This window comes from Bos indicus x Bos taurus, chromosome 28 (genome assembly GCF_003369695.1).
Source record: "Bos indicus x Bos taurus breed Angus x Brahman F1 hybrid chromosome 28, Bos_hybrid_MaternalHap_v2.0, whole genome shotgun sequence".
Classification (NCBI taxonomy): Eukaryota; Metazoa; Chordata; class Mammalia; order Artiodactyla; family Bovidae; genus Bos; species Bos indicus x Bos taurus.
The window spans coordinates 41,482,362-41,495,923 of record NC_040103.1 but is presented as its reverse complement, the minus strand read 5'-3'; the positions used below and the strand labels follow the sequence as shown (position 1 = coordinate 41,495,923).

The window sequence follows — 13,562 nt, the reverse complement described above, 5'->3', positions numbered from 1 at the left end:
ACATGTACAAAGACATGACAAATCATAAACTTCAGAAAAGCGTTTCCAAGGACTGAATTTAAGACCGGCTAAGGAAAACCACGCAAGATTTGACTTTACTCCTAACAGGAAGATAAAAGACAACCAAAGGCCAGGATGCGCTTCACGATGCAGGTCTGCAAGCCGCTCTTTATATACTAGAAACTGTGAGTAAAAGCAAAGCCTTTTCTAGCTTTGGCGATTACAGTCCTTTAAGCAGAGATCTATACCGTACAGGCACAGAAACAGAATTCACACAGGCAGAACGCTTGTATCGACTTTAATCACTCAATTTATAAGACAACGTGCCACAGGCTTTTAGCACTATGAACTGTGTTTAATAGTGACTGGATCCAGTCAAGACCAAACACGGAACAATTTTAAGTATTAATTTCACCAAAGACTTTGTGCCTGAAATTTTCAAGTTTCTTAGGTTTGGAAGATCCATTAAGGAAAAGGTAATTCTTTTAAAAACACATTTGAACTTCTTAATGACTCAGAATAAATGAAAATCGAATCCTTCTGGATATATTCTAATACTTTCTAATTCAGAGCGAACAAAGGTATTTCCTCAAAGTTAGTAAGTATTTGCAAACATAGGAAAAGTTCATTTTGATCCCATATTGCCTTTACAAAAATCTTTTTCTTTTTTGCCATCAAAATGAACACATCCCTCTCAGTTTTGAAGCCCTTCAAAATTATCAAAGTGGTTAAATCTTAAAGCACTGGGATAGTTTAAAGATCTCTAACCACACAGAATCCATCAGTGACAAACATCAATTATGGATATCATATTGAAGTATGAAGTATGAAGAATACTGAAGTATTAGAACATTACCCATTAACACCTATATTAATAAGATTTGAAAAAAAACTAGTATAAACATGGTTTTGATACTCAGTCTAAGACAAAATTTAAGATTGTTTTTCAACTTGTGAAAGTGAAAGTCGCTCAGCTGTGTCCGACTCTTTGAAACCCAATGGACTATACAGTCCATGGAATTCTCCAGGCCAGAACACTGGAGTGGGTAGCCTATACCTTCTCCAGCAGATCTTCCTGACCCAGGAATTGAACCGGGCTCTCCTGCATCGCAAGCAGATTCTTTACTAACTGAGCTACCAGGGAAGCTGATAGCTTTTCAATGTGTAACAGATGTCAAAAAGTAGTAGCTTCTTAGTATTCACAAAATTAGATATTGCTTATACATTTTTCCTTCCACCACTTCAAATTTCCTCTTTCTTCATTTCCCTCTCTTAGCATTCATAAAAAGCATCCCACATACTGTACAAGTACTATTATAAACATCACAGCTGCAATTAAAAAACTATTTTCAAAAATTGAAAATTATACAATAATCATTTTATGAAATACCTCAGAAGGGCTCCTAAACTAAAGGTATTATTACTATTAAAACCTCTGATATAGTAACTGGAAAACTCAAACATTATGCTTCAGAAAACCATTATATAGTTTTATTGTAACTCTAACAGTATAATCTAGATAAGTTTGGAATGCATTTCTATAATAAAGAATGTAATCCACTTAATACAGAAAGGGAAGGTCAACTTTTAAATAGATTCTGTTCCAAAAGTTCATTTATAAATTGAATATTAGCTTGATTTTGAAACTTAAGATGCCTTTTCTCATAAAACTAAAGATTAAAAACAATGGCATTAAACCCCAAATACAAATGAACTTTAGTGTATATTCTATGGTAGCACTCTTCTGCCTAAGCATATTTTCATATCAAGCTCAAAGCTTCTTATTTTTCGTTGTATCCTAGAATTTAGCACAGTTAATGATATAGAGTATGATTTCAACAAATATTAGCTGCTCTGAAGTACTGAATAGGAACAACTCAGTGATACGAAACTAAGCTGTCCAGAAAAACTTACCTATCTAATCCACAGCAGAGAACCAAAAGACATGGAGAAAAAAGCTTCTTCCAAAAGAGATAAGACAAAAGGATATTTAACACCAGGGTTAAAAAGTTCTAGTCTGAACCAATTGTGGCAATTTTCATTCCTCCTGCCAATGAATGCTTTAGCAATAAGCATCTGATGCAGTTCTGGCCAGTAAGACAAGAGACTAAGTTTGCTGAAGAGATTCTGGGAAAGGTTTTCCTGGGCTGATGAAAAAAGACACCCAAGTGAAAATACGTATTTTTTTCAGGCAACTTTGGGTTTGAATTGTTAAGCAGAACTATGACAGCCATCTTAGGACCACGAGCAAAGAGAAAGTCTAAGAGGACAACCCAGCAGAAAAGGAGCGACCGCACTAACCGACGGAAGACCTGGGTCTGAGGTGATGCTACTTCAGTTCAGTGCAGTCACTCAGCCGTGTCCAACTCTGCAGCCCCATGGACTGCAGCCCATCAGGCTCCTCTGTCCATGGGATTCTCCAGGCAAGAGTACTGCAGCGGGTTGCCATGCCCTCCTCCAGGGGATCTTTCCAACCCAGGGATTGAACCCAGGTCTCCTGCATTGCAGGAGGATTCTTTGCCAGCTGAGACAGCAGGGAAGCCATAAGGGTGGTATAATCTGCATATGTGAGGTTATTATTCCATCTTGTGCTTCATCCAGCCCAGCATTTCTCATGATGTACTCTGCATATAAGTTAAATAAGCAGGGTGACAATATAGAGCCTTGACGTGCTCCTTTCCTGATTTGGAACCAGTCCACTGTTCCATGTCCAGTTCTCACTGTTGCTTCTTGACCTGCGTACAGGTTTCTCAGGAGGCAGGTCAGGTGGTCTGGTATTCCCATCTCTTTAAGAATTTTCCAGTTTGTTGTGATCCACAGAGTCAAAGGCTTTGGTGTAGTCAATAAAGCCGAAGCAGATGTTTTTCTGAAATTCTCTTGCTTTTTCTACGATCCAACAGATGCTGGCAATTTGTTCTCTGGTTCCCCTGCCTTTCCTAAATCCAGCTTGAGCATCTGGAAGTTCTCAGTTCACATACTTTTGAAGCCGAGCTTGGAGAATTTTGATTCTCTAAAATTTTGATGATTCTATTTTTTGGGGGGCTCCAAAATCACGGCAGATGGTGATTGCAGCCATGAAAATAAAAGATGCTTACTCCTTGGAAGGAAAGTTATGACCAACCTAGATAGCATATTCAAGAGCAGAGACATTACTTTGCCAACAAAGGTCTGTCTAGTCAAGGTTATGGATTTTCCAGTAGTCATGTATGGATGTGAGAGTTGGACTGTGAAGAGAGCTGAGCGCCAAAGAATTGATGCTTTTGTACTGTGGTGTTAGAGAAGACTCTTGAGAGTCCCATGGACTGCAAGGAGATCCAACCAGTCCAACCTAAAGGAGATCAGTCCTGGGTGTTCTTTGGAAGGAATGATGCTAAAGCTGAAACTCCAATACTTTGGCCACCTCATGCGAAGAGTTGACTCACTGGAAAAGACTCCAATGCTGGGAGGGATTGGGGGCAGGAGGAAAAGGGGATGACAGAGGATGAGATGGCTGGATGGCATCATGGACTCGATGGACGTGAGTTTGAGTGAACTCCGGGAGCTGGTGATGGACAGGGAGGCCTGGCATGCTGCAATTCATGGGGTCACAAAGAGTCGGACATGACTGAGCGACTAAACTGAACTGAACTGATACCTGAATGAAATAATCCTAGAATCATTTTATTAACTTGGATCTTAAGGAGATCAAACCAGTCAATCCTAAAGGAAACCAACCCTGAAGATTCATTGGAAGGACTGTTGCTGAAGCTGTAGCTCCAGTACTTCAGTCACCTGACCTGAAGAACCATCTCACTGGGAAAAAGCCTGATGCTGGGAAAGACTGAAGGCAAAAGGTGAACAGCGTGGCAGGGACAAGATGGTTAGACAGCTGACTCATGGACATGAATTTGAGCAAACTCCGGGAGACAGTGGAAGAGCTTGGAGTGCTCCAGCCCATGGGGTCACAGAGTCACACATGACTTAGCGACTGAACAACAACAAAAATTACCCTTTTATTATGTATGCAGTTTTCAATGATCAAAAGTAACACAGTGGATACAGCCATTTAGGAATAGATACACTATTTACTTCAATGAATTCAACTGTTATTTATACAGTGGTAACTCTCCCAAATTTATATTTCAATCCAGATCTTTCTTTTGAACTAGATACGTATTTCTAAACTACTAAACAGCTGTATTAAATATTTATTCCAGTGATACGTGAAAAGAACAGAATATAAAAACGATCATCTACCCGCAAAAAAAAAAAAGTTTATGCATCCATACTCGATTTTCTGGCTAATGACAACACCATCTACCTAACTGTCAATGATGAAAATCTTTGGGTCACTAGTCCCACATCCCTCTGCTTTATTTATTATACGAGGCAGTTATTACATGCCGCCTGTTCTCATTCTGACATATCTTTGAAATCTGTCTCCCTCCGCTCTCCACACGTCTAATGCAGTCTTTCCTCTTTTGTGGAGCACATCTCCATTCTTACCTCTTGCACTGCACTCACATTTGTAAAATACAACCGTGCTTCATGAAAAGATTATAAACATCCTAAGTCATTAGGAAACACAAATGAAATCTATAATAAGCTATCACTACACACCCACTATAACGGCTATTCTCAAAAAGACAGACGTCAGACGTTGGTAACAACATGGAGAAATTGGAACTCTCATACATTGCTGCAAAATGCTGCTGCCACTTTGGAGAACAGCTTGCCAATTTCTTAAAAAGTTAAATGTAAGCATAAATTAACCACAAGATCCAAAATTCCCTCCATAGGAACCTACCCAAGAGAAATGAAAATAAGTGTCCGTATAAAGACTTACATAGGGCTTCGCTGGTGGTTCAGACAGTAAAGAATCCATCTGCTATGCAGGAGACCTGGTTTGATCCCTGAGTTGGGAAGATCCCCTGGAGAAGGGAGCGGCTACCTACTCCACTATTCTGGCCTGGAGAATTCCATGGACAGAGGAGCCTGGAGGGCTACAATCTGAGGAGTTACACAACTGAGCAACTTTCACTTTAAAGACTTGTATACAGGGTCTTCGGAGAAGGCAACAGCAACCCACTCCAGTACTCTTGCCTGGAAAATCCCATGGACGGAGGAGCCTGGTAGGCTCCAGTCCATGGGGTTGCTAAGAATCGGGAACGACCAAGCGACTTCACTTTGACTTTTCACTTTCATGCATTAGAGAAGGAAATGGCAACCTGCTCCAGTGTTCTTGCCTGGAGAATCCCAGGGACGGTGGAGCCTGATGGGCTTCCGTCTATGGGGTCGCACAGAGTCGGACACGACTGAAGCGACTTAGCAGCAGCAGCATACAGGGTCTTCCCTGGCAGTCCAATGGTTGAGACTCTGAGCTACCACTGCAGGTGCTGTGGGTTCCATTCCTGGCCAGGGAACTAAGATCCCACATGCCATGGGCCACCTGTCCCCATAGAGACATGCACAGATGTTCTCAGCAGGTTCCTCACAATGGCAAAGAACTGGAAATGATCCCAGTGCCCACCAGCTGGTGAATGGATAAACAAAAGGTGGCATCATCAAGCGTGGAATATTATCAGGTAATAAAAAGGGACAAAATGCGATACACGTTACAACATGAATGCACTTCCAAATATGCTCAATAGAAGAAGCCAGATGCCAAATGCTACATACTGTATGATCCCATATATGCAAAATATTCAGAAAAGGCAAACTGAGATACCAAGAAAGCAAAGCAGTAGCTGCCTCCAGCAAGGAGCAGGAGTGGTAAATTTGGGGTGGTGATGAAATGTTCTAAAATATTCATAGCACAACCCTAAAAACTTACTAAAATAATAAAAATATAAGTACATTTAAAAATTTTTCAATGATTTCCACTTATGTACAAAATGAAGTCCAAATTCTTTAGGAAGACATTCACAGACTGCTATAATCTGCTTTCAATGTATTTAATCTGCTGTCTTCAGCTACAATCTCTGCCATGTGGCACAGCCAAAAAAACAGGAAAAAAAAGACTATGCTGAGATACTACCAACACAGCTACTGGAACAGCCAGAATAAAAACCAGTGACAATACCAAGTGCTGACGAGAATGTGAAGAAAACAGGTCTTTCACACACTGCCACTGAGGATATAAACTGGCATAATCACTTTGGAAAATGGTTTGAAAGTTTCTTTAAAAACTAAATATACCCTCACATGTAACAAACTGCATTCCTGGGCATCTGTCCCAAAGAAATGAACATGAATGTTCATAGCAGCCTTATTCTGACAATGAAGCATAAAAACCACTTCCATATTTTCATTTTAATAAATCCAATTCAGTCAGTAGAACAATCTACACCACCCTTTTTCCTGTAGAATTTTGAGAGATTATCAATAGATCATTTTTTCAGGTGATAGGTAAACATACCACACTACATATAAACAATAAAATTTCTATTAGGAATCATCAGGAATTGATTCTAGAGTACTAAGGGTTCACCACTTCTTCTAAATGTGCGTTGTTGCACCTTCTCAAATGAAGAATAAAGATCATTTAGAATTAACATTATGAACACCAATTACAGAGTTATGCTACAATACAGTGAAATCATCAGGGGCTATTAATACATAATGCTATTTGCTTCATAATGCTATTTACTAAATGGTCCCAAAAGAGAGTCGTGTTTATTTACTCATTTACTTGCTTGTCCGCTTGTTTTAGCTTGCATGCCCAGTTTTTCTTATTTTCTTCCCCTTGCTAACAGCTACCTGGAATGCACGTTTGCTCGTATAATAACAGTACCCTCTCTTTACTTCTCCTTTACATCATCCCCATACTAGCTTAACACAGCTCTGCTTTGAAGTCTATAAAAATAAAAGGCTCCATATGACCGCATGAGACTGAAGGTATAAAAACTGAACACATCTACTATTATGATCAAATAACCTTTATGCTGTGATAATGTAACACTTTTTATAAGATCACTTCAAGGAGAAGGTAAAGACGAGACACCTGAATGAGTCAACTCAGGAAAAAACAAAGATGAGTGGAGCTACAAACTATAAACACGTTTCAGATGGCTGCTCAACATTTCTAACAAATTGCTAAGCTCAAAATACTGAAACTGAACTGACTCTTTTGTTCTTCCATCTTCTCACAAACCTGTTCCTCTTGAATTCTTTATTTGGCGTAATGTACAACTGTTCAGGAGATTTACTTTTTTTTTTGCCATTACCAAGTAAAACTGACAGTGTATATACCCAAGACCCCAAAATCCTGCCTCAAAGTGTATACATAACCTGGGAAACCTTTTGCACATCTGCCAGAAAGCATGTACAGAATATTTACAGCAGCATTTTCTTAACAGCAAACCTAAGTGTCCAACAGCAGTAAAATGGATAAATTCTAGTATGTTCATATAAAATTACCACATAGTAGTAAAAATGAATATACCCCAGATAACAGTATCAATATGAATGAAATCTCGAAACCATAATGTTGAACACAAAAAAACAAGTCTAAGAATAAATATATACAATATGACTCCATTCACATAAAACTCAAAAACAGGAAACACTAGGAAAATGTATCCTAAAGGAAAAATAAAAAAGTGGAAAACCTTAAGGAAAAGTAACAGAATAGTATTTAATAATTTAGGATGATGGTTTCCTCTGGGAGGGAAAAGCCATGGGCATCTCAGAAGCTGCCATCACATTTCTTGAGATAGGAGATTGGGACAGACATTCATTTTTTATTAAAACTCTGTAAAATGTACATCTACATCATACGTACCTTTGTATACAGGACAGATTTTAGAGTAAAAATTTTAGTTTAATCTGAAGTAAGTATGGTTAACTGTGCAGTAGTTTGAACATTCTTTGGCACTACCTTTCTTTGGGACTGGAATGAAAACTGAGCCAAGTTAAAAAAAAAAAAAAACAATACTGGGGAAAAACAGGGACTTCATACATTACAAGTTGTAATTTTACACATAGGTTTCAGTTTTCACTGTCAGTAGGACAGACATTACTAAAATCAAATATTGACAGATCTCCAAGGAAGTCCCAGAGATCTTACTTTCATTAGTACATTTTAAAACTTTTTTTCCTATAAATTGTAAGCTGTTCAACAAGATGAAAAATTACACTTAGCTTAACAGACCAGAGAATTACAGCTGTGCTTCATAAACAGAGTATTATAATCAATTCAAAGGCATATGGGCTTTAAAAAATTTGTTTAGTAACTCAGTTATACTATAAGTTGCAAAGTTTCTGATACTGCTGAAATATATATAGTAATACCAACAGGATTTTAAAGCATCCTACTTAGCCAATAGAAGAATGTTATACTGTATCAACCTGGAGGGGTGGGATGGGGAGGAAGACGGGAGGGAGGGTCAAAAGGGAGGGGATATATGTATACCTATGGCTGATTCAAGTTGAGGTTTGACAGAAAACAAAATTCTGTAAAGCAATTATCCTTCAATTAAAAAAAAATGTTAAAAAAAAAACAATGTTTTAAAATCTGTTTCTCAGATCTTCTTCCCAATGAATGTACACCCATATTTTTCAGGATTACTAAGACAAGGAAGTAAGGATGGAATGAATTCCTTTAAAACATAGATAGTTTCCTTAAAAAAAATAATTACATATCATGAAAATGGATAACCATCCTATTACCTAAGATGTACTGGTTGTCAGAATTTAATCCTATTAACCTGTGTTCAATATTTGGCTTTATTATTATTTACTAAAAACTTGAAACTACCTCTATTAAATATTCAATTGTCATTCATCCAAATGTGTGCATCAATGAAACTAAATAAATGACATTCTAGAAACTATAGAAAACAAAATTTTCAATTAAGAGAATTTAACATCATATAAAATTCATCACTTGTACAGGCATATGCAAACTAATCATTTCCAACAGGGGTGGGAAGTGGACTACAGATATTTCCTTCAAAAGGGACAGTGTTGCTACATGTTCACGGGTGGGTAAACATACAGAGAAGAAAGTTTTAGCTGGGAAGCTTGCATTTAAGTTCTCATCTCTATGTGATGAGAGGTACAGAGCTAATTACCAGACAACACTGTCTTTTAAATCATGAGTCACATACCTAAGGAAGGGGGTTATAAGCAGGATAAGCAACAACCAGGGCAATCAAGATTTTAAAAAGAAGCAACAGCAGGTTTTGAACTTTCAGACAGAAAATCAGAAGCAATGATCTCAATATAATGCATATAATCCAACAGCCTGACTATGGACTATCCACCCTCTTGCAAAACACACCTATACTTTAGGGACCAAGTTTGTGAAGCTAGGTATGTTTGAACTTCAGAGAACAGCTCTATTATCAACAGGCAAGTGAGGTTGAAAGAGAGAAATAAAAGATTACTTGATAATATAATACTTTCTGAGGGCACTATAGTAAATTTTAAAACATTCAAGACACAGTTCCCTGCTGGCAAGCAATATTTCATCAACTTCAGAAGTCAAGCCATTATATATTAAATCTTAAATAATAGTACCAGATGACAATACTACCATACATGACGATTAACTGAGAAGTAAAAAAAAAAAAATCAAACTTGCTTCAGAAGTGGAAAGATCACTGTGGGCTGAATTTAAAGGGGTCCTTCTGAAGACTGGTCAGGTTTGATAGTGGGCAAGGAGGGAGGGGTACAGGTTCAGAAGGCCATATTACTGGGAGAGCTGGGGTGCTCGGGGCTGGGAGGCTGCACTGTGCCTGGCCACTGTGCCACCTGGGGCCCAGATTCTAGAGTGATGGAGCTTAATGATCAACGCATGGTCGGAACCAGGCATCTATGAAGCCAATGTCCACAGCAGATATCATACTAATTTTAGTTCTCACAATCAAGCATCAAAGATTCCAGTCCTTCTTAATACAGAAATCCCAACAGCCAAGATTTCTGAACTCAATCTATCATTCTTGTAAGAAGCAGAGGATAAAGAGAAGAACACGTGGTTAAGGACAAGGACTCTGCAGCCAAACTAAGTACCCAGGTTAGAAACCTGGCTCCAACACTTTGCTGTTGCTGTCGCTCAGTCGTGTCCAACTCTTTGCAACCCCATGGACTGGAGCACACCAGGCTGCCCTATCCATCACCATCTCCTGGAGCTTGCTCACACTCATGTCCATCGAGTCACTGATGCCATCCAACCATCTCATCTTCTGTTGCCGGTTCTCCTCCTGCCTACAATTTTTCCCAGCATCAGGGTCTTTTATAGTGAGTCAGCTCTTCACATCAGGTGGTCAAAGTATTGGAGCTTCAGCATCAGTCCTTTCAATGAGTATTCAGGACTGATTTCCTTTAGGATTAACTGGTTTGATCTTCTTGCAGTCCAAGGGACTCCCAAGAGTCTTCTCTAATACCATAGTTCAAAAGCATTAATTCTTAGGCGCTCAGCCTTCTTTAAGGTCCAACTCTCCTATCTGTACATAACTACCCTATAGCTTTGACTATACAGACCTTTGTTGGCAAAGTAATCTCTCTGCTTTCTAATACGCTTTCGAGGTTTGCTCCTTTCTTCCAAGGAGCAAGCGTTTTTCTAATATCATGGCTGCAAGTCACCATCTGCAGTGATTTTGGAGCCCAAGAAAATAAAGTCTGGGCCAAGTGGCTCAACCTCCCTGGTACCGAATATGTAAAACAGAATAATTACATGTATCTGAATGGAGACTCAAAGGAATCAATGTAGGTACAGCACTTAGAATGTGTGTGCATGTGTGTGCGCAATTGTGTTGACTCTTTGCAAACCCATGGACTGTAGCCTGCAAGGCTCCTCTGTCTATGGAGTTTTCCAGGCAAGAATACTGGAGCAGGTTGCCACTTCCTACTTGAGGGGACTTTACAGACCAGGGATGGAATTCATGTCTCTTGCATTAGCAGGCAGATTTCTTACCACTGTGCCATCTGGGATTCAATTCAGTTTAGTAACTCAGTCATGTCTGACTCTTTGAACACATGGACTATCGCAGGCCAGGATTCCCTGTCCATCACCAACTCCTGGAGCTTGCTCAAACTCATGTCCATCGAGTCAGTGATGCCATCCAACCATCTCATCCTCTGTCGTCCCCTTCTCCTCCCACCTTCAGTCTTTCCCAGCATCAGGGTCTTTTCAAATGAATCAGTTCTTCACATCGTGGCCAAAGTACTGGACCTTCAGCTTCAGCATAAGCCCTTCCAATGAATATACAGGACTGATTTCCTTTGGGACTGACTGGTTTGACCAGCCCAAGGGACTCACAAGAGTCTTTTCCAAAACCACAGTTCAAAAGCATCAGTTCTTCGGCACTCAGCTATCTTTAAGCTTCCCTGGTGGCTCAGACGGTAAAGCGTCTGCCTACAATGAGGGAGACCCATGTTTGATCCCTGGGTCGGGAAGATCCACTGGAGAAGAAAATGGCAACTCACTCCAGTACTCTTGCCTGGAAAATCCCATGGATGGAGGAGCCTGGTAGGCTACAGTCCACAGGGTCACACAGAGTCTAACACGACTGAACCACTTTCAATTTCAGCTATCTTTATGGTCCAACTCTCACACTGATCCATGAATTCTGGAAGAACCAAAACTTTGACTATACAGACCTTTGTTGGCAAAGTAACCTCTCTGCTTTTTATATGCTGTCTAGGTTGGTCATAACTTTTCTTCCAAGGAGCAAGTGTCTTTTAATTTTGTGGTTGCAGTTACCACCCAGTGTTTGGAGCTCAAGAAAATAAAGTCTGTCACTGTTTCCATTGTTTCCCCATCTATTTGCCATGAATTGATGGGAACAGATGCCATGATCTTAGTTTTTTGAATGTTGAGTTTTAAGCCAAATCTTTCCTCTCCTCTTTCACTTTCATTAAGAGGTTCTTTAGTTCTTCTTCGTTTCTGCCATAAGGGTGGTGTCATCAAACCTGCGTATCTGAGGTTATTGATATTTCTCCCAGCAATCTTGACACCACTTTGTGCTTCATCCAGCCCAGCATTCCCCATAGTGTACTCTGCATATAAGTTAAATAAGCAGGGTGACTATTTACAACCTTGACGTACTCCCTTCCCAGTTTGGAACTAATCTGTTGCTCCATGTCCAGTTCTAACTACTGCTTCTTGACCTGCATATAGATTTCTCAGGAGGCAGGTCAGGTGGTCTGGTATTCCCATCTCTTTCAGAATTTTCCAGATTATGGTGATCCACAGAGTCAAAGGCTTTTGTGTAGTCAATAAAGCAGAAGTAGACGTTTTTCTGGAACTCTCTTGCTTTTTTGATGATCTAACAGATGTTGGCAATTTGATCTCTGGTTCTCTGCCTTTTCTAAAACCAGCTTGAACATCTGGAAGTTCACGGTTCATATATTGCTGAAGCCTGGCTTGGAGAATTTTGAGCATCACTTTACTAGTGTGTGAGTTGAGTGCAATTGTGTGGTAGTTTGAGCATTTTTTGGCATTGCCTTTCTTTGGAATTGGAATGAAAACTGACCTTTTCCAGTCCTGTGGCCACTGCTGCGTTTTCCAAATTTGCTGGCATATTGAGTGCAGCACTTTCACAGGATCAGCTTTTAGGATCTGAAATAGTTCAACTGGAATTCTATCACCTCCACTAACTCTGTTTGTAGTGATGCTTCCAAAGGCTGACTTGACTTCAATTCCAGGATGTCTGGCTCTAGGTGAGTGATCACATACCATGGTGATTAACTGGGTCATGAAGATCTTTTTTGCACAGTTCTTCTGTGTATTCCTGCCACCTCTTCTTAATATCTTCTGCCTTTGTTAAGTCCATACCATTTCTGTTCTTTATTGTGCCCATCTTTGTATGAATGTTCCCTTGATATCTCTAATTTCCCTGAAGAGATCTCTAGTCTTTCCCTTTCTTTTGTTTTCCTTTATTTCTTTGCAATGATCACTGAGGAAGGCTTTCTTATGTATCCTTGCTATTCTGTGGAACTCTCCATTCAGATGGCATATCTTCCCTTTTCTCCTTTCCCTTTCACTTCTCTTCTTTTCTCAACTATTTGTATGGCCTCCTCAGACAACCATTTTGCCTTTTTGCATTTCTTTTTCTTGGGGATGGTCTTGATCCCTGTCTCCTGTACAATGTCCATAGTTCTTCAGGCACTCTATCAGATCTAATCCCTTGAATCTGTTTGTCACTGATATAATCGTAAGGGATTTGATTTAGGTCATACCTGAATGATCTAATGGTTTCCCTACTTTCTTCAAAATACATCTGAATTTTGCAATAAGGAGTTCATGACCTGAGTCACAGTCAGCTCCTGGTCTTGTTTTTGCTACCTGTATAGAGCTTCTGCATCTTTGGCTGCAAAGAATATAATCATTCTGATTTCGGTATTGACCACCTGGAGATGTCCATGTGTAGAGTCATCTCGGTGTTATTGGAAGAGGGTATTTGCTACAACCAGTGCATTCTCTCCAAAAAACTCTGTTAGCCTTTGTCTGCCTTCATTTTGTACTCCAAGGCCAAATTTGCCTATTACTCCAGGTATCTCTTGACTTCCTACTTTTGCATTCAAATCCCCTATGAAGAAAAGGACATCTTTTGGGGGTGTTAGTTCTAGGCAGTCTT

At 39.6% G+C, this 13,562-nt stretch overlaps 1 protein-coding gene across 1 annotated transcript in view; it reads right to left on the bottom strand.

Annotated features, from left to right (window-relative positions):
- Window positions 1-13,562, bottom strand: part of BMPR1A (bone morphogenetic protein receptor type 1A) — a 141,846-nt gene that overhangs the window by 61,232 nt on the left and 67,052 nt on the right. The gene's annotated exons all lie outside the window — the stretch shown is intronic.